Genomic DNA, 27,450 nt, shown 5'->3' on the forward strand with positions numbered 1-27,450 from the left:
GGATTCTGCAAATGTTGTCAGGGTGCATTTTAATAGGAAATATTAATAAATGACACACTGAGAAAATGTTGATGGAGCAGCCTGGAAAACCACAAAGATGAGTTTGTATGATAATTGCATCCTGTTATAGCTATAGTACTGCTTGTACAAGGAAAAACTGTTTCCATTAAATACTCTCCAGCTTCACTGTTTCTGGGGTATACTATTCTTATAAGTGTAAACTATCTTATTCTCTTTGCGACTTCTTTCTACCTGTGGCAGTAGGTAGTAAGTCAAATGCCATTTAAATACCTTTTTAAGAATCTGCCTCTGTCAGTAACCTGGGGAAAGACAGTGTATAAATTGTGGGAAAAAGATGAAATATAACATCCTGGAAGCCCCAGACACAAGGAAAATTTATACAAATGCTCTTTCACAGTTAATGATTATCTTTCATGATTTGCTACAGAACAATACAGTGTTAATCCATGTGGCATTACACACATGTAGTTTTAGAAATAAACTTCAATTTGTTATGTCTTTTGACCCTTCCTCTGCCCTGCAGTCATGTTCAATATTCTGCATTCACCTTCATTACTATCCTCAACAGTAATAGCTAAAAAAAAATTTCATGTGTTTTGGTTGTAGTATTGGGCAGACCAGAGTAACCAGTCTTTCAAATCTGGTAAAGTAACTCAGAGATTAAAGGTGTCACAGATCAGTGTTTAAAACCTGACTTGCAGCTATTTATCAGTCTTTTATGAAGGCTACAATTTTAACCAAGTGATTTTGAAATTCTACAAATAAAGTGACAATAAGAACGCAGAGTTTTTTCTTTTTGTGAGAGAACTTGTGGTTTGTTTTTCAAGGCCCAAATGCCTCCAAGAAGTTATCAGAGCATCTCAATAACGGTACATATTTGTAGGTGTCTCATTAAGCTGCTATATATTTTCCGAGCACAAATGAGGAATCAGTGTTTTTGCAGTGTGAAGTCAGTAAAACAAACAGTGAATTATTATCACAGACCGTGTTTTGTCAGGAAGATGGGCTACACAGTTCATGCTAAGGCAAATTACACTACCCAGGGAATGTAGGAAAGGGCTCTACCTGCAACATCTCCAGAATGAGTAGGAACAACATGCTCCCATTATATTCCCAAAGCAGTCAAAACCAATTTGGTCCTACACTCATGCTATTCCACAGCTGGAAGATGTGGAACAGCAAGCTCACTGGTACCATCTTTCTTGTGAAATAGAGCATTGCTCCTGGACTACATCTCCTAGGGGACTCTGAGATCATTGGGACTGGCCCTGGTATGCATGCAGAACTTTTACCCTTTCTGACGTCAGTATGGGGATCATGATGCATCAGTTGCACCAAGGAATTAGAAGTTTGACTTTTGGACTGGGAGAAACACATGACCTTCACTCAGTGGTGAGTCCCTACCTCCCCCATTCATCTGGGCAAGGCAACCATAGCAGATCCCAGGTCTTAGAGACTTCTGATGGAGTAGGTCATAGTGCCTGATAGAGAAAGGGCTGTCCCTCAGCATAACTGCTTCTATCTGTGCAAATCTCTCCTCAGGTCTAGTGCACATTACCACGCATTCCTCACTGACCAGCTTCAGCATCACTAGCAATATCACTCAAGGATATAACGAAGCATGCACTAATGTAAGAAATATGATTCCTTGTGGTTATAGAACTCAGTATCTTTGTCAGCCAAGTCACATGGCTTGAGCCTGTGGACACTGCCCATATGCACATGAAAGAAATCATCTCTTCCAAATGCAGTTAGCAACTTGAGAATGGCTACAGAAGAAGCATCTGGCCTCCAAATCCACGGGGACACTTTCAGTCACTGAGCTGAGTGACTTCTTTTGATTTCTCTGCTATGTATTACTTTACCTTGTTCCATTAGAAACAGTGTATCCATTACTTCACCCTATAAATTAATGTACTGTGGATGTAATTGAGGCTTATGTAAATTTTTATGACATACTAATGGCTTGAATATAACTGAAATTGAATACTATCTTAGTCAGGAAACTGAGTGCAGATAATGGTCTTACCAGAGACAGAATGGAGAGAGGCATGATTGACTTTCACAAGTACTAACCCAGGCTGATCTGCTCAAAATATAATGCTTAGAAGTTTGGACATTTATTTTTATATATATATATATATATATATATCTACTGTCTCTGGTCTGGACTGGTGGTGGAAGGAAAGACATCAATATATTCATTTTCTTCAGTGTTATGAACTTACTCTCTTACTCTGTCAATGCTCAGATTGTTTGGCATCTTAATATCTGGAAATTATGTATTTTAGAAAAACAGTAAAGAATTTCAGAGAATTAGCTGCTACTAGAGCAGGTGATAATACAATACCCTTGGGAAGGACAATACAGTACCCTTGGGAAGGCTGATGTGTAGCAGCCTTTTGCCTTTGGCCTGATCTCTGCTTTATAGATAAGAAACCCAATTGATCACCATATTAACTTTTTACTATTTTGTAGCTAGTCTCAGAAATTCTTATTCCCATGCTTCATGTTGCTTCTGAACTGAGCAAAGAACAAAAGCAATCACTTTTAAAGGAGCTGCAGTCATTTCACTCCCACAATGTTTTACCTTCTCTGATTTTTCTTTCTCTTTTCATCTCCCATTAAAACCCCATTTTTGTCGGGTTTTAAATTCATCGGGTTTCAGCTAAGTAAAGCTATATCTTTCACTGCATCCATCAGAAGAGAGGGAGAAGATGGAAAGTGTTTAGATTTTTGAAAGCAATAACACTGTTCTTGAAAAAAAATTCTGTTTAAGAATGCTCAGTGGAAAGATTTTCTCTCTAACTTCAGCAAATCTTGACTAAAGCCCCAGATGGGCAAAAATATGTGGTGTGTATTTCATTATTTTCTAAACCAATTCTTGCTAGAATAAAAAACTTCCCTGCATCTCCTTAGGATGACATTGAGAGAATGAAAAATGTTTTCTTTCTCTTCAAAGACTGAGTTTATACTGTCCATACAATTTTGTAGCAGCCTGCCATCACTGAAGATACTTGATGAAGCTGACATTGATCCCCCCCCCAAAAAAGATAGACTTGATAGCTGTAAAAGTACTCAGGAAATACATAAGTAAAACAAAGATAAAGCAGAGCAAGTAAGAACTATCACTGAAGGACCAATTTTGCAAAGTAGCTAAAGTTCCCCTTCTGCTAGGAGCATTGAAGAAAGCCATGCATGTTCACAGCACAGAAAAAGGAAGAGATGGTCTTAAGCATCCCGGAGACTTCTGGATTGATAACCAAATATTTGTGACCATAATGGGACCACTGCCCACACAGAAATCCTAAGTGCACCAGAACAGAGCATTCTCAGCTGGTCATAAAACTTATCAAGAGGGCCTTTTCTCTATATATAGTTACAGTTAAGCAATTTTCCCTTTAATAATTAAAAAGGGAGGAAAATACGGTCATATAATTTGCCTTAAAATGTGTGTAGCATGAGGAAATCCAGATTTTTAGAAAGGAAAATCTCTACTACCAGTATGGTTAAGTCAAATATTTTATAATAGACCAACATGGAGTTAGATAAGAAGTTTGGATATCTTAACCCTTTTTTTTTTTTTTTAATAGTTTTGTTAATATCTTCTATCACTTTTCTAGGAAGAACTGTTTTTTTATGGCTGGTTGCCTTCTGGGGCAATTCTTACATACATTTATTTTTTAAAATGTTGGCTTTTGTTCGAGGATTCTCCTAGTAAAGAAAGAATTGTTCTGTCCCTAATCCACCAAGAGAAATTAATTTAATACTTCAATAATCAAACAGGATTCCATTCAGTGAAAATGTTTACTCTCATTTCTACCTTAAGCAATAAGCCTTTCTCACACCCCTACATGACAAATCTGCACAATACCAAAACAAGACTGAGAATTTCCCAGCTTTCTTGATTAAAAATAAGTTTTAGTACTGACACAAGGCATGTGAAACCTCAAAACTTCTGTATACCCTAGGAGTTTCTGAGCATAAATACAAAGGCTGTTCAATTTCTTTTAAACTTGAAAACCAGAGCTCAAACTGAAGGAACTTTCCCTTTGAGCAGTTCTGTGCACTGTATCTGTAAATGCAAAGCACAGAAGTAATGATATCTTACTATTTCAAATTTTTAAGGTTATTAAGGTTTTCCTTTGGGATGAAGTGCTCCCACATGGTGGAGTTTTGTCATTAATCTAGGTGGAAGAACTGGTACTCCTGTGCTATCCTATGCCTTAGGCAAATGCTTCATTGCTTCTGTTCCTAACAAATCCCACTGAACCCTGAACAGGGCTGTAGGCTATAAACCTCTCAACAGATAGAGCTGGCTGTTTTCTCAGAAATTAGCTGGTCTACTTGAATCAATTCAGGAGCTTTTCTTTGCCTGACTGGTGTGAAGTTGCTACTGATTAGCAGTTAACCTGAATGCCCTGAGGAAAATAAGTGCTGGAAAGTTCTTTCAGAGTCGCACTCAGTAATGCTGGTGTACTTAGAGTTTTAGTAAGCGTACCTGAGCTTGTTTAGCATGTATACCTACGCACTTCAGCTGTCTCTGGTTGTCTTTCTGCTCTTATTGGCAACTAATAAACTCTTTTTAAGGCTAATTTTGCAGTTTTTATGCCTTGAATAAAATACATTCATGCAGACTTGGGGGAAAAGAAAAAGAACAGACCATGTGATGACGTTCCAAGAACCAAGGGCTACAAAGTCTCACCAGGAAAGATTTGCCACCTAGGATCCTAACAACTCTAGTCTCTCTTTTGGTTTGGAAATCTAAAGGTAGTATGTGTTTAGAGAAGATGAAAGAAGTGTAGGATATTTTCTTGACCCATATGGACAGAGAAACCATTTGTCAGACCCTTGCTGAGAAAGTGATCTAAATGCTGGGTGAGCAGAGATAAACAAATATAGCTCAGCTGCTGGTAATTATTTTGCCCCTGCTGCTTACAGTTTTCAAATATCTCAAATAATAATCAAGAATCTCATCTGAAAGCACACAGGGGTTTCTGAGCCTCATGAAGTTAGTTATTCTCATTGCCTTGTAGGTTCTGGATAAAAGAACAGCTGTGAGTTTACCGGAGGAAAGAAAAGTATCAATGTAAATTACAGGTTGTGTGTAAATGCATGTCGTAAATCTCCTTCATTAACAGTAATTCAGATCTTCTGGCCGTGAACTTAGTGGAACACAAAAAAAAAGGAAGGAATTAGAAACCCCTAATGTTGCATTTAATAACAGCTTCTTTCCAGTCCAGAAAGGTTTCTGCCATGTATTTATGATGGATTTGTTTCCAGCAATTAACCATCTTGTTAGATTTGCAGAGGAATGTCGGACCAATTCCAGCCTATGATCACAGGTTTGCTGGTGATGGGAGGGGGAGTTTCTTCAAGGAATTGTTTAGTATTATGTCTAAAATCAGATGTAGAATGAAAGTACACTGGTAACTCATACTTTGAAATTATTTTGGCACAAAAAATCTGAATTTGCAGATCCTCACTTGATGCAGTGTAGGACTTTAGTTCTCTGTTGTCACTGCTATGCTTTCCATGATATTACAGTGTTATGCGTATTCAAACAGTAAAACAGTCCTTCAGGTGTAATAGGATGTTACATTGCAAGGCATTTATGTTGGCTCTTTGTTCTAATCATGTTATTGGAACAAAATAATTGCTTTTCAGTTTGGAGTTTTCAGAAAACGTTTAACACAAACATACTAAAAAAGTAGGTAATGATTTTTTTTTAATGCTTTGTTTGTTTGTTTGTTTGTTTATTTCGGGGCTATCTGAATGCTCACTGCTGCTATGAGAACTGTACTTGGAAAAGAAAGGTTGAACTAATAAATCAGAAAGTTTAGTAAGGAATTGTGAAGACTGATGTAAAATATAAACAAAATACAAAATATAAAACAGAAGTACAGTGATGGGTTGGTCAACAAAAGAACGTGTAGATATCTTTCAGGATCCATAGAGATTTAAACATACTTTTTTAAACCAATGTGTTACCACTTTGCTGAAGTAGTGCCTGATGGTTTATCCACAGTAATAGAGACAGTGACTGCTCCTCTATGGTAGCACTGCTCTTGTGTAACCTGGCTGCGTCTCCCATTTGGATAGGGTCATGGTTGTCTTTAAAAGAGTAGTGGGATGAGTGCCAGAATATGAATACCAGAACACTTCCCCAGATAGAGAACTGCACTTTGTGCAGATAGGTCTGTCATCAGTAATTTGGGATGGAAAGATGCTTCCTTATTTTTTTCCTTCCAACTGATATAAAAGAAAGAAGTGAGGAAGCTTGAGAATTTCAAGTAATTTGCATTACAAAGCCAAGAAGTGGAGGTAAGGCAACATTCATTCATTGTTTCCCTATTTAAAAAAAGTTTTGGAAAAAAATGTCATGGAAAAACACAGTCACACCCTTGAATTAACACTTTAATGTGCTTGGAAGAAGCTGGACATTATAGCTTCAAAAAGGAGACTATTTAGTAAATGCCACCTAGAGCACTGGGTCTCGCAGTAGGACAAATTAGAAGTCAAAGAGGCTGTTACATTCAATTAGCTATATAAATTGAGTTAATTCTGATAGTGTAAGGTAAATAGATGATGTAGTCTGAATGCATGAAATTCTGCGTTGTTCCTGTGTTTTGAAGCCTGAGGTGCTCACAAGTCAGCTGCTCATGGGCTCCCTGGGGAAAGAGCTTTCTTTGAGGTTCACAGGTGAAAGGACAGAGATAGATGGCCCACAGCCCTTTCTTGAAGTTGCAGTGTTGTTTGGAAGTGATTGAACACTGTGCCTCCTGCTGGGTGGTGAGCCAGCAACTAGTGTTCAGGGTCACCACAGTCGCAGCCTTGAAAATAAGCAGAGTAACAGAGTCCTGACAAACTTAGTGTTAAGACTAAGGATACAAGATTCTGTGAATAACGCAAAGGTATTGCCCAGGCCAGTTTCACTGCTGATGTTTGCCTGTATTTCTGAAAAATCATTTCCTTAAACATGACTTACTCTCTAGTCTCCATTAACAAACAAATATGGTCAAATAAGCCATGCTTTTGCCACAGTGGGAATGACACATGCAGGATACATCTGTATGCCTGGATAAAGCTGTGATTACTGCTTGTATAAGCAGAAATCATGAAACATGTATTTTCAGTTAGCACAAGTGATATTAGCAGCAAAGCTAGATCTAGCTTGCTGCAGAAACCAAGATGTTTTCCTGATTCCCATGGAGAATTTACTTTCTGGTCATGTTTTTGCATAAAATAAAACCAGTGCTGTTGTACCTTCACTGCTATTCTTTATTCATATGCCTAGTATCACTTACTGATAATACCATTTAGGTACAACCACAGTTCGTCTAAGTCAAGCAGAAAATACACTCTGAACTTTAACTGCAGCTACAAGTGAGCTAACCATGTCTCTGCACCACCATTTTCACTTGCAGATAGTAACATCATAGCTGTCTTGGAAGTGTTTGAATTCATAGTTCATATGAAACCCAAGTGAAACCAGATTGTGCTCTGCCCTTGTTCTGTTCTTAGGCCTATTTTGTTGTTTGTTTGTTTTGCTTGTTTGCAGGTGCGGGATGATTCAAAGCTTTTAACAAAAAGACTAGATGAGCAACTCTCCAATTTCAGGATGATTCATCCTTTTCTCTAGCAGTAGATTAAAAGTTGCTCCGCGTAACTCAATAGATTCATTTGTGGGGGTTTTGTTTGCAAAACTGGAAATTCAATACATAAATGTTGCTAATCAGAGACTGTTAAATGGTGCATTTGAAAAATTTAAGTGCTAATACATAACTTAGGAAAGGTTGATTTCAAGAATTTTGTCACACAATATTAGCAATGAGTGTGACCTCAATGAACAGTTCATTGAGGCCTTCTCCAGTAAAATCACTCTAAGTCATGGCTTTTCTTTACCTCACATAAGAATACTAGCTTAGATTTGTGAAAGATGTTTACTGGCCATATTTCTCTTAAAGGTATGAAAAACCTTAATAAAAATCAATGTCTAGCCACTTATGCTGGTGGATACTATATTCAAAATTCCACAGAGAAACTATCCAGATATGCTATGTATCACGGGGGAAGAAGGCAAACTGCAGCACAATCAATTTCAGAAAATACATCTGGAGTATTTTGAGGGACTATACTTCTGATTACTTCTGCCATTTTTTCTGTTATTATTGTGAGTTTGTGGCATTTTCATTGTTTCTATCACACCTACAGTTTTATGAAAAACTCTAGGGGGGAAAAAAAAAAAAATGAGATATTGGCTGACATACCACCTAGGTAGGAAAAAAATTGATGGCATTAGATTGTTTAGTCGATTGCATAAGTGAGCAAAGTGAAATAATAGACTGGTAATGTCAGAGGTTGTGTGGAGCAGAGGAGAAAAAACATTTCAGACAAAATTATGATTATTAAGTTGATGGTTTACAATTGACGTGTTTTTCAGCTTCAAAAGAATATTCCTATTTCAATATAACATCAAGAAGAATAGGAAGGAAGAAATATAGTTATTAAAGAGCCAAGAATTGGCTCTCAATCTTGTATTTCAAAGTAAGCAGATACACTTATTGTTGTCCTGAATGAACAAAAAGTACAATAGTGTATTATTTAAATTTGATATCTTTATTTTAGTATCCGCATAAATATTTTATTATTCCTTTCATTTTCTTCTTGGTTTCTTCTCTTGCTTTTTTTTCCCCATCTTGTTCTATACATACTTATTTTTTGTTTAGGTCAAGGTACTCTTTTGGTATCAGGGACACATTAGAGGAGTGGTATTGATTTCAGTTTCATCACCAAATGTTAAACTACTGTCAAACTACTGTCACCCAAATAGAATGGAAGTAATTCAATATGCTGCAGTTGAAATCTGTTCTAAAATGGTATCTTTTTGCACAACCATACTTTACTGCCAGAGAAAACAGGTAAATCTTCTTTCTATATTTCCCCTTATTTAGATCTTAGCATAATTCAAATAAAATACATGCAAACAAGTTTATGACCTTCCCAATCTTTTTTTTTTTTTTTATGTCTTCCACAATGTCATGCCAAATGCCATTAAAAGAGCTTTTTTTTTTTTTTTTTTTTTTTTTTTTTTTTTTTTTGTTAAAACAAGAGCAAAAGGTACTTTATTCCAGCAAAAAGGTCAAAGCACCAGGTAATTTACCAGGCGACCATATTATGAAGGCTAAATAATCAATCATTAGTGAAACGTAAGAATGCTCCTGTTGTTTTATTTCCTCATTTAGGGATATGCTCAGCATTAAATAACCAGTCTGCTAATGATTATGAACCCTGTAGTTGCAGATTGTAAGCATAATTAAAGAACAGAAATTTAATGTATCTCTTCATGGAAGCAGAAAATTCCTTCCTTTAAAAAAAGATCATTCTTGTGCCTCTGAAATGATACAAACTATTTCTTAGGTTCTCATTTATGTCTGAGACACCCTTCCAAAAAGAATAAAAATGATTCTGGATGATTCCAAAATCTGAATGTAAGCATAGAAAATAATACGAGTTTGAAAGTTACTTTGTGAGTTGCCAAAGAACTTTTGTAGTTTGTATCTATCCTTTTTCATATGAAGTAGACTAGAAACTGTATCCTGAGTTATCTGATTCAATCTCCAAGTTTGGCCAAGTTTTAAAAGACCATACTTCATCTCAGAGCTTACCTGGCTTCTTGCCCAGTTATCCCTTGCAGCATTGACCTGACACACTTCTTTCATACCATAACAACTTCTCTAGGCAAAGCTGAAACAACACATCTCTTTTGTCTAGATTGGTCTATAGGCCCGTTACATTAAATGAATAGGAATTTTTGAGTATATCGGATTTGAAATGAATTGGAAAAAGACTGGTGGAGCTGAGGGTTGAAAGGAGAGCTCTAAACTAGTTCAGCAACTGGTTAATGGGAACATCAGGATCCAGCAATTGGGGCCAGATCTGCCAAATGCCATAAAGGATGGTGTTAGCTTAAAAAATAAATTAAAATGAGAGCTTTTAAGAATAGCAGAGGCAGAAAAACAATATGACGTCTTCAAAGGAACCACATCAATATCTGACAGAACCAGTACCCAGGGAATGGAGCTCACTCCCTGGTACTACTGGAGGACTGTTCTAAAGGCTTATTTAATTACAACTTTAAAATTCTCATCTACACTTATTTACATCTGCTTAAAATATTTGGTCAAATGTAGAAGTATCTGATCTAATATTTTTTGTTTCCTCCCTCGTGTTTATTTCTCCAAGTTATTTGCAGGGAGTAATCTTTACTTTTGAGGGACTAAGCCCCTGCCTCTGTTTATTTTCTTCTTTACATAATCAAGATCACCTCACAGCTCTTCTGCATGTTGAGAGCTCACTCTGTCCTTTAATGCCTGCAAGCAATCACAATCAGTTGCAGTAAACGAGGTTTGCACTAGTAGAAGGTATTTTAATATCTCCCTTATTTCTGCTGAGGTATCCCAGCTGAAATATTCTAGGATAACATTTGCCTTTCTCACAGCTGTACAGCATTGAGGGCTCATAACCATCATTAGATGGGCTAGCGCATGAGGATCCTTTCTCTCCAGAGGTCACTAAAATGCTGAGAAACAGGCTGAGTAGAGCACTGTGGCAGCCCTCTGATTTTATGATAGGTATGTGTAGCCTGGGAGAGGAGAAAATTTTATTAAGACAATTTCTATGGAAATATAAACATTAATATAAACACTATGGAATACAGGGCTTCAAACCACGTGCCCCACTTTTTTCTCCTATAATTGTTTCTAGATGCTACCTTATTGCTAGTTGTTACTGTAGGTAATGTACATTATTCCTAGGTTTTTGTTTGTTTGTCTGTTTGTTTTAAAGTATTGCTTAGCTATCTTTTCTGCTAACTTTCTTCCAACAGTGTTTCAAAGCATACCAGAACACTTTGCTTGGAAATTCTGAATAATGTGCAGATAGAATCCAATGAAAGTACCTCTAACTGTATGGAGTGGAGCAGAGCCAAAGAACTTTGATTTTAAAAGTTCTAGTAAGTAGCACCATACTATGTTTACTTGTTTTGATTAACTGAAGTCAGAAAATTTGTAACATTCCTTTATTATACGCCTTCATGGTGCCAGTGACAAAATACATCTTTGTAAGACTAGAATTGTAGTTTCTAGAATCCCTTAATTTCAAAGGGAGCCCTCAAAAAGCTGGAAGGAATGAGAACTTCCTTTTCTTGTACCTTGATTGAAATAGATGGAAAAAGAGTATGAAGTAGAGGGTGAAAGCTACAAGGGAGAACTTTGCCCACTGTCCCAACAGGGGCTTGGATATTTGAAAATTTTGCTTCCTTCACATTAAAGTTAGAAGTATGGGCTTTTTGCAGGTGGTCACTCAAATGGTCCAAACATTCACCACATAGTCATACTTCATGCTCTGACAAAAGATTGAGAGATCCTTCCTGCTGTGTTCAGGTTCAGAATCCATGAATGGATTCTCAGAGATTCTACGTACAATTCACATGCAAAGCAGAATTAACTTGGTAAGCTTTATGCAAAAAACTATTGATTCAAACCTCTCATATAGGTAGCAACATTCAGAGATGTCTCTTTCTTTTTTTCTCCTATGTCCACCATTCCCCCTAATGGGATACTAATGGATTCAGGATACAGTGGTTGTCACAGCTGATAGAAAATATTCTGAAAGATTTAAACAGAAAAAAAAATAAAAATCCTCTTCTTAACTCTTCAAAGAGGGTAACACATCAAATAATGTGGAATATGATCACTGATTTTTTTTCCTCCTTACTTTCATGTGAAGATTCAGCAAGCTTCCCTTTCTCTTTTTTCTTCTTTTTCTCCTTCTCCTAGGCAAGTGGAGATGATTTAAGAAAAACTGATGGGCTGACAGAATCTTTAGATATATTATACTATTTGGATAACATTTTAGATACTTAACTCTAAAAGAATCAATAGCACATTTGAGTTTTAGGAATAGAAATCTGGACTATTTTGGCATTACACAGTGTTAGAATAGATGACATCAGGTTGAAAACGCTACCAGAGCACAGACCATCTACCATAGTAAGTAAGTAGTACTGCTGGGAAGCTGTCTAATGGATAGATCTCTTAAAAAAAAATAGCTCATTTTGAGAAACTATTAAAAAAAAAAATACCCTACATCATAGATAGTTACAAAATAAGTGACATAGGAGTTCAATAGCATGATAATATCAAAGATAATTAAATGAGATAATCAAGAATGAGAAACCACGATAACGTAACTATTGCAGATGTTTGATAGAAATGAATGGGGAAAGGTCACTGAATTAATACTTAATAAATCAAGCAATATTTTTTCTTTCCTCCAACTACATTAATTAATCAAAATCTCCCTAAAAATTATATTTCTGAACAATTACCTCATTTGACTACATTCTTGTTCCCTGCAGCCATACTATGCTATTAGAATTTCTTACGAAATTTGTTATTCAAAATTGAAGTGAGACTTTCTTTCTTTCTGCAATATGTTTTGTCTTTCTAATTTAGTAACTGTTTTAGAATTTTTCAGTTATAAAATGTTTATAATGGAGTTCTTCCTCATCAGATTTCACTGCTTATGTCCAGGGCTTAGGCTTTTGATCAGCTTTAGTGACAAAAACTTGATGAAAAGAGTGTGATTTAAATAAGCCGCTGTATAAATAAAAAGATGTACCTGTATCAGGGTCAATATCATTCCTTTTACTTTTAAATGCTCTACAAAGTGATAGGTTGTTGCCTTCTACTCTCCCTGAATATAAGAAGTGCTACTAAGATGACTTACCCATAATATTCAAAGTCCCATAAAATGCAAAGTGGCTGAGTGAGGAATCTGCTTAAAGGTATTCAGAAACCTTTTAACTACTTTAGCTGCTTTAAAAAGCTATGGATTTTATTGTCTTCATGGCAGTGCACCACCTACTTCTGGATGAATTTGATATTGAGAGCTATAAATGTGATAAAATCACATGAAAATTGATGAAACGTATGTAAGAATACTAAAATGTCATTGTGTTAGGAAAAGTTTGCCTCTGTCTTTGAGTAGCTCTCTCAAATAAGACAGAAAATGCTGACAAAATATTTTCCAAAGATCTTATAAGTTCTGTGTTTTTTAACCCATGCTTCAGTTCACTTTAATTGAAAATATGCAGTATCTTCACTACTTCTTCCTACGCAATTTTAGCCAAGAAACAAGAAAAACTACAAAGAATGGGTCATGGTTGTCAATAGAACAATGTTTCAGCCTCTCTTCAAAAGATTTTTTTTTAACATTAACAAAGGCAAATAATATTTAAAACAAATTATAATGATCTCCTCCAGTTTTTGAGATATGTTGGGGTTTTTGGTTGCATTTTTTTGTTTGTTTGTTTTTTGTTTTTTCCAAATCCCATTAGGATTGTAGCTGCATATCAACCTTGTTAGTATCCTTGTATCATAGTTGATATACCTCTTCTTGCTCACAGAAGAACAGTTGGACTATAGTGTGTGCTTTTGGCACATGGCTTCAAGCACGGGAGCTCCTCTTCAGAGCCTGTCATTGTGCAGCCTTACCATAATCATCTCACTGGCTGCATGCATTTAGGAATCTGCTGGTACAGGGCTCAGGAGTACATCAGACAGGGAGCAGAGGATCAGCACCACCTGTGTTACCCTTTTAACCAAAAGATCAGGCAATGCATCCTCATAAAGCAGGAAGAAGACTGATTGTATTAACGAATGCTGATGGACATGTAGAAAAAGAGCAGCATTTTCATCTCACTGAGGATAGGTAATTTTGTGACACATAACCACGGCTGATCCTTCTCCTCACACCCTTTCATATATACAAGCCAGATAAAAGCAGATGTAGATATTATGAATGCACTTAAAAAAAAAAAAAAAAAAAAATCAGCATCCCATCATGGTTTAATGTGTGTTTTTTATCCCCAGTGTAAATACAGAGCTATGTGGGTATGGAGGCAGGGAACAGCTTGCTGCTCTCTCCTCTTGGACTGGAAAACAACAGGAGTGATCATGGCAACACAGCAGAGCAGGAATAAACAAGATCTTACATGAAGGTCAGGGTGTTGAAAGCTCTGTACTGTGTTTCATTGTCAGTTGGCCCCTGTGCTGTTTGTGGGATAGAACTGATGCAATGATTTTTTGCAGCTCTAAGTTGCACTGGCTTCTAATCAAAAGTTTTTAGAGAAGGTTTGTATCTAGCTATGAAAATAAATTAACCTATCTGACTAGGAAAAGCTATCTTTGCTAGTAAGAAGGAGATGAGGGAGAGCTAAAATATACAGTCTTCTATACAGTATTGGCCACTGAAAATCCGTATAAAAAAGGTACTTTGAGGCTTCCAAAGTTACCGGTTTTATTAATCCAGCATTCTGAGGGACCACCTATTTTATTTCTACAGCACTAACAAAAGGCAAAAATGAGTCTGATGGCTGAAGTGGTGCTGGCTGAGTAGGGATGGGTGGGCACTGGCAGCACCAGGAGCCCACAGCTGGGGTGACAGCCCCTATCCCCACGCGATTAGAGCACCTGCCTGCTGGTAAGTGCTGCTGGTGTTTTTTCACCTAATGCTTTCCAAGGAAAAAGAAGTCACTTTTAAGCATTGATTTGTGTTCAGTTCATTGCTCGTGATTTCTGCAGGATCTCCATTAGCAATTCTGTTTATACAGTTTTGTTTATTAAATATTTGCACTGAGGAAAATTATCTTCTTTTATTCACAGTCTGGACTCAAGGCACAATAGACAGATGTCTTACTTTAAATTCAGGGCATGGAAACGATGCTTCTTTGTTTTATGAGCAAGAAAGCCCCGTAATTTTCAGATGACATGTTCATAACTTCTATTTCTGAAGTGTCTTTTTTTCAAAATAAAATAAACTCAGTATCCCTTTGAAACCCATTAGGAGGTTTCTTTATACACTGAGAAGTTACTTTAAACATCCTAAATTCAGTGTGGTTCTTATAAAAGTGTCTGTGGCACTGAAGTACTAAGAGTCTGCTGAGCCACAGCTGTAGGAAAATGGGGACACTGCTGTCAGCAGCCCTAGCAAACTTTAAAGTAGAATTCAATTATGTGTGGCTGATTCACCCACTCTGTTTTCCTCCAATGTTCCCCTACATTTGATTAACTTTTTTTTTTTTTTTTTTTTTTTTTTTTTTTTTTTTTGGTTGCACAACTCTATCTGGGAGAAACATTTAAAACTCTTACTTGAAATCAGTGTAACGCAGATATGTGGAGTATTGGACAACTAGCAAGGAGTTTTGCTAAACAGCAATGACTTGGAGCAACAGCTGAATAAATTTATTTGCTTGAAACTAGAATTTGACAGCAAAATGTGTTTTTGCTGGGAAAAATATGTTCATCAATAACTAGAAAAATAATCCATACCCCCATGATTTGTAGTGGAAAATGCTGCTGTAGTATATCAGCATAGATAATGCTTAAATGCTCACATTTCTTCTTTTCTTGTATTGATCAGATCTCTCAATCAGACTACATTTCTCATGAGACATCATACAGCACTCCAGCCAAGGATGGAGACCACACTTAATCCTATGGAAAGCAGTGCGGTAGGACAGTGCAGCCTAATGGATAGGTCTAGTTTAAAACTGCAAATTTTTTTTAATTTGTTTTGGGAAAAGGATCATACGTGTGTATATGAATCCCAGATCTACTGGGTATTGAAAACTCTTTACTCAGGATGCATAGATTTGATTACGCAATCCTGCTGGAACAGTTTTCTAATCAACATCAGTATTATTCACTTAATGAAAGTTAAAAAAGAAAGGAAGAAAGAAGACATGTTTCTATACAGCTTTATTATCAGCTACTAAAAGGAACAACCACCTTCTTATTTAAAAGCATGGTTGGTTGGGGATATATCAATCATCTGTAGAGCACTGGGATATAGGAGGGAGAATTTAGTTAAACTGAGTGCATAAAACCGTGCTGTGTTCCTTGATATCACCTCACAGACTGGTTTATTTCCAGAGCCACCTTCATTGTTTTGTAATCTGTATGCATAGTGAATAAACTCTACATCTAATGACTTGGACTCGATGATCCTTAGGGGACCCTTCCAACTCAGGATATTCTGTATCCTGATTCTTTGAAGTGGATCCATGACATTTACCTGCAAGGCAAATCTTGCTCTTCTCCACATTAAACTGACGGAGGGACACCTTAAAATCCCCAGAGTCCAGGCACCTGCAAAATGTGGGGAGTATATGGTCACTGCGTGCTTTGTCTTATTAGTGATCAGACTTGAGCTTCACCAGCTTATGGCCCAGGTAAGCATGTAGCCAGCAGCAGCAGCTTGGTGCCATGGTGGGCTTTTTCCAAATCTCCTACATCTGAAGGCTTCCACCAACTGAAAATCAGCCTTGAACCACAGAATGACTAGCTATAGGCACTTCCTAGGATGTGTCTCTGGGCTGTGAAAATCGGAGATATTTCATCCTGTATAATCAAATAACTGCTAGATCTGGAATTTTATTTCAGGTGTCCTACTACTTGATTATCTTCACCCTTCAGGCCGTTTGGGAGCACAGTGAAATGTTTCTGATTCCTACTTCTTTTGGAGAAATATATGTAAAATATCTTTTATCCTAATTAAAAACTGATTTGTTTTTTAATTTCTTGTGTTTCTTTGGACAATCACTTCCTTCCTAGGTCTTGTCAAGTCTTACTGAGCTAATTTCTACTGGGACTAATCAAAGCATTCCCTGAGCATTTGATGGTTTGGCCCCCTTGTCAGAAACATATGACTATTTTGATATTGCCAAAAAATATAGTGCTAAAGAGAACAGTTTCCTTTATTTATATTCATTTATGCTTGGATAAGTGTCTTTTTTGTGGCATAAATCATATGCGATGTCCCTTTTTTTAATGCAAGCAGTGAGAAAATATCCTCAGGCAACTTGTTTTCCAAAATAATCAGCTTAGGTATCTCCCACCTGGAAAAATACTGCTTCATTGCTGTGGCTTGAAACAGTGAATGGTGGAATATGACTGATGTGAGCCAGTCTACAAGAAAATGTTTTTGTTTCAGACATTATACCTGCTCTCAAATCTAATCTAAGTTTCAGTGGTTTAGTTACTCAAGGACAGACATCAGACATCTGCTCTGACCACTCTCCTTCACAGCCAACACCATTAATTTTCCAAATAAGTCAGCACATCTCTATTTATTCTTTAATTGATTGGTAATACTGAATTCTAATTGAGATTGTAAAATGAAACTTGCAGATTTGATTGTCTTCTTAGAGTTCAGAGCTCTTTAGTGATCAGAGCTATCAGTCTTGTAAATGGTATAAGCAAATGCAAAATGAAACAAAAAAGTAAAATAATTCACAGTGCTGCAAAATTAGCTCTCTCTGTGCTTGCTTCCCATTTAGACTATATACATGCAAGAGCAAAATCCACCTGGAAGAAGAAAAAACAAAGTCAAGGTGAAAACAAAATCTTTCCAACGTCATTCCTGTGATGGTAAGTCTTTCTGCTGAGAGCAACAGATTAGATACTGCCACAATACATCTCATAACCTACATCCTGAAAACAAGCTAGAATGGATTTCCAGAGTGAGAAATACGTAGATATAATTTGGGGAAAGCATTATGGAAATGTGTATTCAGCAAGATGCAAGGAGTATGAAGTGTTACCCTTCATTAGCCCTTGTGTTGATATAAGCACTTGTTTCAGAGTCCCTCTCCCTTTTGAGGACTACAGGGAAATAGATGAGTGGTTTTGTCTTCATTCAAACTATCGTTACCATGGTATCAATTAAAATATTAAGAAAATAAGGGACAAAAAATTTAATTCCTCTGTAACAACAGTTTTGACCCTTAATCAAGGTTCTTTAAGAATATAACCAGGCCTCACAATGTAATTCTGTTTTGAAACTTGTGTACCTAAACACCTTTACACCAGTCTGTGCAGCAGTCTCAGAAAAATGGAGGCACTGAAGACATAACATTCAGTTTGTTAAGGACAAGAACTCTTTTCTCTTAAATAAAGTTCTTTCATTCTTCTTGCCTCTGATGTACTCTATTTTCTATATTCCATTCTTTCTGTGCTCTTTGGCCCTGAGTCCAACCAGTCCTCTTCATTTTCATTGCAATTTTTCCTTTCTCTTTACGTAGTATTTCTTCCGTGTGAGATGTTTTGCATACATTTTTCTTCTTGCATTAACCTTAAGTCTAAACCTGCTCTTGACAAGTCACTAGAACCTATCAAGGGTCAACAAAAGGATTCCTTCTGATTTTTTCTGCTTTGTGAAGTACATTCAACAATATTGAGCAAAAAAGCATCATGTGAGATTCAGGACAGAGCTGTAATGCTGCATTCAAGGGCACAGACTGTATGAAGCACATTATAGAGAGTTTTATTGTAACACATTGATTATGTGTACTTAAATGTCTACACTCCACCTTCTAAGTTTAAATTCACAGGACAGTATAATGGTTTAATTTTATAAAAATCCATATTCTTTTTGATTATCATACTAAATTTTTCTGCATGGACTAGCACAATTTTCTGATGCAGAGTGCATCTGACTATTAAAATGCACACTTCCAAATGAACACAAGTGTGAAATACCTTTATTTGCCATGAAGCAGAAGCATGAGGTCATGCCTTGCGAGGATACTCATATTTCCTTCTCATATTTCCTTGAGGTCTCAATGGATTCCTGTTTAAGGGAAATCCATATATCTGACCACTGTGGGAAAGAGTCCTTCTGTGCACAACTACTTGAGGAAGGAAATGTTGTAGGAACAGGTGCAAGGAGCAGTGGATATCAGCTGAATCCATACTGACTTTTACCAGATGTATTCACTGAACTGTGCACTCATTAATAAGTGATATGAAAACAATACTATGCTTTGAAGTGACAGCCTTTGGTGATGGTGTACCTGACAGAGTGACTTAACAGGGAAGCCATTGTGAAAAGAGAACAGGGCTACCCCATGCTGGACACAGCAGAAAGTGTCAGTATTTTAAATAATTGCAAAAATATGAAACTCATTTTCCCGAAGTCAAAACTGTTTCACCATCATGGTAACTGGTAATTGATTTCCCTGTCTTTTTTGCTTGTGTTTTTTTCCCTGTTTTCTCCCCCTACCCCATTCCATCCTGCTGAGTAAACAAGCAGCTGGGTAGGAGCTTCACATCTCACCAAAGCCAATCCATTGCAAAGATTGACTCAGGTTAGTCAAAACTAAAGCTTGGTATTGAATGACTTAATGATAAAATTAGAAGATGAAATTCAGCATTAGTACTATTAATTAATGATTGTGGCAAAAAGAAGAAAAAACACGTATAATGCTGTTGGATCTGTTCTCTGCATTTGCAGTTGTTCAGCGTTAGAGCCAAAGGAATAACTAGGAAGTTAAATGTGATTTTTTTTCAGTTGTTCTCCAATAATTCACAATGAACTCTTTTGCAAATAAAGTTCTGTCACATCAGCCATTTGACTCTACCAAATTATTACAATATTCTGGAGTATAAATACATTTTACAGAGTGGAAGTTCCAGAAGAAACTTTTAAATTGGAAAAAGGACAATATTCACTGGGCTCTTCCATATGAGGATATTCTGTCCTATGAGACCTCTTTTCTATCTGAGCCAAGCTTGACATAGAAATCATCTCTCCTGAAATGCATCCATAATATATTTCTTATGATTCACAGTGCAAAGTTTGGTTAGAGCAAAACCACACTGCATAATGCGGAATAAAGTGCTTCAGGGAGCATGGCTGATAAGGTAGAAAGGAACCCAAACTACTACTGGATTGGCAATGAACTAGGAAAAATTGCCTATGAATATTTTCTTAAACCAATTTGAGTTTAAATATTTTATTTCATTTCACTGAAAAGATTTATTTTGCTTCATACTGGATCAGACCTACCATATGTTTCCTTGTTAAATACTGAATTAATAAATGTAATCTGTGTTTTAATTACATTTTAAATTAATTACTAAATATCTTGAAATACCAAAATCAAGATTTTCTTGAGAGGGGAAAGAACTGAAATCTCAGTAGAAAACATCTGACCAGTTTTTATATTTCAGTGTGTAATTTTGTGCAGTTTAGTATTCTGAGAATTTAAAGACTAAGCTAAATTATCTGTTTCTGATTGAAGGCTAAAGTTTGCTGCAAATCATCTCCATACTGAAAATTATCTCCATACTGAAAATCTTGCCCCTTTCCCTCATACACACTGATTTATCTGTGGTATTACTGTCCTGTCCGTTCTGCAAAAAGGTTTAGGTCAGATATACACACAGGAAGCAGTCATCTGAACTGGGAAGGGAATATGTCCTGGAAGCAGGTAAAAGAAAGCGATATGATATACTGAAGTACTTAATTAGATGAGATGGATTCATTCATCTGACTGCATAAAACTTCATTAAGTGCTATATTCCTTTTTGAAGACCAAACATAAATTCCTAATTCACTCTGGTATACTTGAATGTACACTTGTGGTCCAAATTCTAGACTACTAGTTACAGGCATCCAAATATAACCCTCCAGAGCTAGACACTCATTTAAGATACTGTTTCTCTTCTCAAAATTATAATTCATTGCTTGTTTTATTTACTATTTTATCTCACTTGAGAATTTAAGTCTTCCAAAATAAAAGAATATGAAAATTTCCAAAATCCTACAGTGAAGGAAGTTCAAGTAAAGCAGTATTGGTCTGTGAGAGAGAGTTGTCAAGGCTAGCCTTAGTGAGTTAGTGCAATGTCTGATGGCAGTTTAGGAAACAAAGACAGTAGAAGTAAATGACAGCTGTGAATGTATCAGATTGCAGACTCTGATCCTCTTAGTGTTTTCAAGAATTAAACACTGTCTATATCCAAAGCAGACTACAAAATGCAAAGGGACAGAGTTACTGTATCCTAATAATCATTGAATCACAAAACGGCTTGGGTTGGAAGAGCCCTTAAAGCCCATCCAATTCCAACCCCCTGCCATGGGCAGGCTGCTACCCACTAGATGAGGCTGCACAGGACCCCATCCAACCTGGTCTTGAATGCTCTCAGGGATGGGTCAGCTACAGCTTCTCTGAACAGCCTTTACTACTGCCTCATTATCCTCTGAGTAAGAAATCTCCTAATATCCAGTATAAATCTTCCCTTTTTTAGTTTAAAACCATTACCCTTTCTACTATCTCTGTCTACCCATGTAAAAAGTCTTTCTCTCTCCTGTTTATAAGCTCAATTTAAGCACTGGAGGGCTGCAGTGAGGCCTTTTGAGCCTTCTCCTCTCCAGGCTAAACAAGACCAACTCTATCAGCTTTTTTTCATAGGAGAGGTTGTCCAGCCCTGTGATCATCTTCACAGCCTCCTCTGGACTCATTCAAACAACTCTGCATGCTCCTCCAGGTCTGGACACACTACATCAATTCCAGTACAATGTCCAAGTAAGACCAAAAATATATGGAGAGACTTCTGTAAGACTCATGATTCTAAGTACTGTCTGAGTGCTGTCATCAGTAGCCTTAGAGTTGGTAGGAGAAACCTGCTTGGTTTGCGTTTCAAAGGACAGGACAGGACATGTCAAGAGTGCAGCCATGGCCCACGCAGCACTCCATGGATAGAGACATTGTGTCACAGAGTTAACTAGATCAACTTATGGCCCTGACGGGGGCAGTAGGTCCCCCCACCCCCCCAGCCCCACAAAATGGGAGGGAGGGAGGGAGGGAGGGAGGGAGGGAGGGAGGGAAGGAAGGAAGGAAGGAAGGAAGGAAGGAAGGAAGGAAGGAAGGAAGGAAGGAAGGAAGGAAGGAAGGAAGGGAGGGAGGGAGGGAGGGAGGGAGGGAGGGAGGGAGGGAGGGAGGGAGGGAGGGAGGGAGGAAAAAAACGGGCAACAATCTATGGAGGAAAACTTATTTTACTATGATATCGGAATGCAAGATAATACAATATAATACAATCTAATTGAAATTGAGATTAATAAATAAGATAGGAGAGAGAGTTCCTGAGACCGAGTTAAACCTGAAAAGCTTGGAATGGCTAGGAAAGCAACCTCCAGCACCCACTGCCAGGCAGTAAGAGACCGCCCCACCCGGAAGGGTCAGATCCCATGACTTCCATAATGTATAAGGATAGGTACCTGGAATTGGAGCATTAACACTTAAAGTCCCAGTACACTACAGGATGTTTTGATGCGGAATACTGAAAACCAAAAAACATAAAACCATGACACATTGCAAGGACTTGAGAGAAAGTACCATGTTCCAGATAGTAGGTACATGTGCTTTTGGCCACATCAGGGACATAAAAACAAGGTCTAAGAAAGGTATCAGAGATTAAAGCCCTGTTTGGGAATTCTATCTTTAATGGTAAATATGCATTCCCCCTCAAAACACACTTGAGCATAGCCATGAAGTTTTTGTGGTGAATAAAGAGATAAGGAAATATTCATACATTACACATGATTTTTTCCTTAGGTGTTTTGAAAACACTCAAAGTGATTTCCCAGAAATCATGTCTGACAGAGGAACTGGGTAACACACAGAGAGCTTCCTTTGTTTTCCTCTAGTTTGAAAATTTAATTTAAAATGCATCCTTCCAGTGCAGGGCAAGGAAAAATGTCAAGTGGATTTCAAATGTGCTTGTTAAAAATACAAATTAAAGTTGAATTAAATCACCTTCCACCAATAATGAAGCCATCAAGAAAAGTAACACTAACAAACAGAAGTAGGGTCCCATTATGTAAACGTGTTGCAGACCATCTTAATAGATGGAAATTCCCCTGTCTCAGTCTACATAATTAAAATGTACTGTATATAATTAAAATTAATGTAATTAAAACAGTCTCGGCACTAAGTTCAATTATGTCACTCAAATGTTGCTTCTAGACACACCAAAATCAGCATGTCAGTAATAAGAAGATAAATCTCTATATTCTTTTAGATTAAGAAACAGATGGGATTAAAAAAGGAAAAAGAGCTAAAAAAATATTAGCAACACTGAAATAATTATTTTATTCAACAAATAGAATGGAGCTTTTTCTCTTAAACTGTTATTCTTATAGGTAACCTCACAGGGATCTCTGTTTTAATGCACGTATAGATATAACCAGTAGATTAAACATCAGAGAAGCCAAACTCAACTATTTCATTCTCTGATGTAATTCTGTATCACTTATAAAGAAGATAGAACGCAATTCCAACCATTAGTTTTGTGAGAAGGAAAGCTCACAAGACCTAAGGCTTTTCCATTCACAGGTGAACATCAGTACCATCAGCTTTACACCACTGCTTATCTCAGCACCCACCCATATCACTGATGTACCTGTTTGGTCTGTAGGCTGGGCAAAAAGCCCATGTAGCCTATAGCTATGGGTGCACAAGTGTTGTTGGAGAGAGAAATGAAGACCTGAGACCTTCTGTCCAGTTCTGGTCGTATTGGCCACCAGATCGAAGGATGCCAGCTGATACTGCAGCTGCACAAGCATCTTGTAGTTGGGAAAAAAAGGCTGAGAAAACAGTTGAGATGGTAAAGAGAAAGTTTATACTTGTAGAAGTTTTCCACGAGGGAAAAAAAGTCCTGCAATCTGTTGTTTTACAACATAAGCTATGGGCTAATAGGAAATGTAAAGTTATGTTGACAATTGCAGATGTTTCATGTTTACCGTTTCAATCAAATATTCCTGAAGTGGTTATTATATACCAGCATTTTAAATGTGCTTTTTGATGTTGTCTAAAAAGCTTCTGAGATTAGAATGTGATGCTGTAAGAATAACAAAGTTTTTGCACAAATAATGCTGATTCTGAAGGTCACAATACATGTCCTGATCCTGAAATCTTCTCTCAAACAGGATTAATGTTAGGTAACTAAGCTCTCAACAACCACAAAAGTCTGTATCCTGTTAGCCCTCTCGAACACCACTAGTTTCCCCAGGTCCCATACTTAAATTACAGTGGTAATCCTTAGTGTTTCTACAGTGCCTCTTAAGGTATTTCGTTGGCAAGTGCATGGCAATAATATTGCTTTCCATCCATCTTTGAGGCTGCAGTGTAATACCTTCTATCTACAAGATAACTGGAAATGGATTAATGGGATAAAGTTGAACCTTATCAACACTAAAACAATATTTCAGCTTAGTTTTGCTGACCTCTTGTCGTGATAAGATGAATGTATTCTTGAGTATGAAATGAAACAATTTCACAGGAGAGCTCATCATTTCACAGCTATTTTGCCTCATTTTTTATATCTGGAAATTAAATTGTTAATATAGCCTAGTAGGGCCTCTAGTAACAATATATTTAGTAGAGGCGAAAAGATCTAAGTTTCACAGAATGGTTTGTATGTGGAATGTCTGGTCTTCTTTTAGCTCTAATTATTTATACATTTGCCTGTATTATTTGGGGGGAGGGGAGAGTGTAATAGGGTCAAGAAAGTAAAGAAACAATGGGCTTCAAGATACTTATGTAAGTCAAATATTTTTGCATGACAAAACCTGATGAATTTGACTCCATAATCTTAAAGAATGGAGTCAGGCAGTCTCAGATGCATTATCAGTTATTTTGGGGAGGGTAAGTGAGATACCTGATGGTACAGACTTATCTCTAAACAGAATTGTGGGGTGGGAGCTGAGAAGCCATCAACCATTGTAATGTCCAGCCAGCTGAAAGAGCCCTGAAGGTGAAAAATAGAGGAGGAAAAGTGCATGTGGGTCTAACAGAGATAAAACCTCTTAAATCAGTTTTTCCAGTAAGCAGGCGAGGTTCCCCAGAAAACTCTTCTCAGTAGTTAATTTCCTCTCTTTTCCAAATAGAGTAAGATTTTGAGAACTTCTTGCATGACATTCTTATAAATAGGGTATGGAAGTAAGGTACAGATAAAACTATTACAAAATAACATACAGATGGCAAAAATGCTTGTAAAAATCTTAGATGATAGAGAATATCACTGGTTCATGATTGGAACAATACAGAATGTGTGGTTTTGCAGAGTTCTTCACTTGGTCTAGTATTAATTAATTAATATATTTATTTGAGCTCTAAATGGTGGGAGAGAGATTATTTTCACTGAAGCAGCAGGTGATATCAGCCTGGAATATACTGCCACTACATTAGATAGCAGCATTAGAATTCAATACCATCTTGACAAATAGGCAAACCAGACTGGAAAAGGAAGAATAATATAGTTCAGCAGGGAGGAGCACGCATATATAGCCAAGAATAATCAATTGCATGACATGGGATCAGGAATGATTGCCTATACAGCAGTTCTGCAGAAAAGATATGCACTTTGTAATGGATTACAAGGGGAACATGAGCCAAACAAATGTCTATACAAGAACAAGCACACGTAAGTACATCCTGCCTAATGCATGATTTATTTTTCACACATTTTTTGTGTGTGTATGAACTGCATTTTAACATCTATGAATGCATATGAAAAAAAAATACCCCTTTCTAATCACAACAGTTAAAAATAGCACATGAATGTAAAAGGCACAGATTATTTTCTGGCTTATGTGGCATCAATGAATTTGTTCACAAAATCTCCTTACAAAAAATTTATTATAGATAGTATGCTGAAAATTAGAAAATATTCCCCTGTTGAATTCCAAATCTGATTAAATTTGCATAGCTGTATATTCTAAAAATTAATTTTCCTGATACATTTTAAATAGAATTCATTATGATGCTAAGAAATAAAAACAATTATTGACATTGTCCCTTCCCAGCCATTTTAAGCAGCAACTTCTCAAAGTATTATTGCACTTCAATTAGAAATATGAACGATGGAGATTAATTAAAAATGTGTAAAGTGCAGATTTGTTTAAAAGAGCCATGCATAACACTAATTAGAATTTTTGTTATTAGTTCTTGGTAATAGGAAATATGTGAAAATAAATGTATTTTCCTATTAATACAGATTGATTGAAAAGCATACGAACATCTCCTCTCATTTTCATCTACCCTTTGTGTAAGAAACAAAAAAGAGATAAATACCTACTTTCTTCTATGGGAATGAAAAACAGTGTCTTTATTATACAATGTATTAATCAAAGTAAAAGTAATTTTACTTCCTAAAAGTAGTTACTGAGCTAAGAGTTTCAAATGCTAAACCCAAACTCCCCTAAAGGACAGGTGGTTTATGGGCATTCAGTTCTCTTCAGCAAAACACTGTCACTAATAGGGGCTGAAATATGTTGATGTTAAGCAAAATATATTTCTTCCACAACCCTTATTGTTTATCATTATAATCTACAGATACGAATTATATGAACTGCACAGAACAGAAGGCCAGGGAGTGAACCCAGAGAAGCATCAGACAATTATCATTATGTTTGATGTGTATTTATTTAATTGATGTGGTAAAGACAATACTTTGGAGCAATAAATCACACCCTAAGTTGTTATTTATGAATATCTGTGAACAGAAGGAACTAAAGGGGAAAACAGTTCCCAATATACTAACGAATCTGTTGGCAAGATGCAGTCATTAAAGCAACCTTTGCATGAGGTGTATCCATTATAATATAGTAATAATGGCTCAAAGTATTTGCTCATGGTGTGGCTTTTTTTTTCAGATAAAATTATGCTCGTACTTGTTGAGAATGAAAGGGAAAGAAATAAAGCACAAAAATATCCTTTGCCCAGAAAGTCTTAAATTCTCAGAGTTACCTTGCAAGTCAAGTCAATACAGTCATCTTATAGAATGAAGGGTAAGATTTTGTCTCCTTCCATACAAAAGACAGGTCTGACCATACTAGACTGACAACAAACACATCAGAAGCACTGGAGTAAAAAACTCCATAGAAATGACCACTCTTCTACAGAGTTAAGCACAGAGACTCCAGGTGCACTGGTACCCTCACATGAACAAATACGTCCAGTACAAGAATCTCTGAGCTCAGGTCTCAGCATATATCCTGGTTTATGGGCATCTCCCAGCATAGGTTTTTATATTACCTGTGCTTGAACCTGCAGAACTTGCAACAGTATAGTTTAAACCTCATGCCAAAGAGAAGATGAACACACCTGATGTAATAATCTGTGTGTGAAAGAGACTTCAAATGAATCTTGGCAACCTGACCCTGCTGTCTCAGGATATCCAGCTCACAAAACAGAGACTTACAAATGCAAACTGGTGATGCAACAGACCCAGCTGTGTGCCTGTACCCAGGAAAAAAAATTTCACAGCAGTTCCCACCAAGAAGTGGAAAGAGCAACATCTTTTTTTAAGAAGTAGAATCACAGAATCATGACAGCCTATGTTGGAAGGGAGACAAATCATCTGATCCAACCATTCATGGAAAAGGATGCCAAAACAAGATTATCCAAGTTGCTTGTTTGCATCTTGAAAACCTAAATTGGTGGGGACTTTCAGAAGATTTCTCCCCTTCTTTCAGCTGCTCATTTCTGGTTGGGCAGGCTTTGCTAGTTGACTACATTCT

At 36.8% G+C, this 27,450-nt stretch overlaps 1 long non-coding RNA gene across 6 annotated transcripts; it reads left to right on the plus strand.

Annotated features, from left to right (window-relative positions):
* The first annotated feature begins 1,317 nt into the window (after positions 1-1,317).
* On the plus strand, positions 1,318-26,392 carry LOC116225882 (uncharacterized). 6 transcript variants are annotated; one of them, XR_016466183.1, is made up of 7 exons: positions 1,318-1,413; positions 10,910-11,035; positions 14,431-14,568; positions 15,508-15,598; positions 17,426-17,516; positions 21,328-21,454; positions 26,264-26,392. It is a non-coding gene; the product is annotated as an uncharacterized LOC116225882 (long non-coding RNA). The 6 variants fall into 6 exon arrangements; XR_004166172.2 differs by lacking the exon at positions 26,264-26,392 and having other exon boundaries at positions 21,328-21,497; XR_016466186.1 differs by lacking the exon at positions 26,264-26,392 and having other exon boundaries at positions 21,341-21,497.
* The last annotated feature ends 1,058 nt before the right edge of the window (positions 26,393-27,450 follow it).

The sequence above is a fragment of the Phasianus colchicus genome, chromosome 4 (assembly GCF_987193195.1).
Source record: "Phasianus colchicus chromosome 4, bPhaCol1.hap1.1, whole genome shotgun sequence".
Classification (NCBI taxonomy): Eukaryota; Metazoa; Chordata; class Aves; order Galliformes; family Phasianidae; genus Phasianus; species Phasianus colchicus.